Raw genomic sequence first — 1478 nt, 5'->3', positions numbered from 1 at the left:
GAAGTCTTAATTGGCTGAGCGCAGAGGCATTACCTTGTTCTTATTGGGGTAGGATGCGGAAGTGAATGACCATGTTTGATAGGCTCGTAAAGGAGAACACGTGCCGTCGTGCTGCGTGATCTTGTTTTTAATGTTAACGGTTTTGGGCATGTGCAATGTGTGTACATTCTTAAACTCGTTTTGCAGTTACTATTAAATGTAGTAGTTAGTAGTGTAGTTACTGCAGCATTTTACTGAAGCGGCATCTGGTTGAAAAGGAAGAAATCCAAGTTTCATCGTAGTAAAGATCCGTTTTTTCTCATTTAATGAGTCTGCCCAATACCCAATTTGTGAGTAAAATTATTTATTAAGGTCCATGACTGCAAATTGTAAATACTCATGCTGGCAGAATGACAGATTTCTTAGGATAATATATTATCTTAAGAAATATGTCGTATCCCTTAAGGGGTACTGTGCATTTTTGGTACTCTGCTTGTAGTTTTGTCTTTGCAGTATGCTAGGAAATATCTGCAGGTCAGGTTTCACAGTATTGGGAATTAAGATCGTATAGAAGATGCTTTTAAGAGAACGCTGGCCAAGTACCAGGGGCTTCTGGAGGATTGCCGGAGACAGGAGTGGTGAGCATAGTGTCATCCAGTGGAATTAGGCTGCTGAGGCTTCGCCGGCTACTTTCTCTACAGAGTCTACATCTTGCTGGGTATAAGTGGGCCACTCAGAATGACAGCCATCAGGACTGCAACAGAGACAGCTAAAAGAGCTTCCAGGTGACTGTTGATCAAGAGGGGTGAGCCGTAGCTTAATACTGCTCAGATGTAAGTTGGGGCTTGATCAACCCTAGCTGGGTCACCCATGCAAGAGTGTATGATGTGAGACCTGAAACCCAGGAAGCTAGGATGTATCTTTCATCCAGGGAGGGAATGAGACAAGGAGCTCTTCCAAACTGTGCTATAACACCAGTAGAATGAAGTCATATTAAAATAATACATGATTATTTTTGTCTTTCCTCTGGAGTATCCAGATCCCATAAATACAATAACATGCCAAGGTGAATTGGAATTGCTAAATTGCCCCTAGCTGTGGTCTGTGTGCCCTGCGATGGGTTGGCACCATATCCAGGGTTTTTCCCTGTACCTTTTTACCTTGTGGGAACATTTTTTTGGTCCTCAAAAGAGAAAAGTCAGTTTCACAAAAATCTATGAATGCAATCAAAAAACTAAAATAGACAAAAATCTTGTGTTTTTGTTTGGTTACTTTTGGTTAAGGTTTAAGGACTGTGTTTGTGTGGCATATAATACTGCTGCTGTAGATAATATTCTGCACTGACAGGACTTTGCATTTTGTCACAACACAATCACAACAATTCAAGCCTTAAGAGATTGGAGTAAGGAGTACCAATTCTTATCTTATTATCTGATGAATAGGCCACAGGATCACATGTAGGCAATTTCTCTATGTGAATTATCTGGCTCCAGTCCTAC

This window comes from Brienomyrus brachyistius, chromosome 21 (assembly GCF_023856365.1).
Source record: "Brienomyrus brachyistius isolate T26 chromosome 21, BBRACH_0.4, whole genome shotgun sequence".
Taxonomy (NCBI): domain Eukaryota; kingdom Metazoa; phylum Chordata; class Actinopteri; order Osteoglossiformes; family Mormyridae; genus Brienomyrus; species Brienomyrus brachyistius.
The sequence above is the reverse complement of the archived record's forward strand: the minus strand, read 5'-3'. Positions refer to the sequence as shown.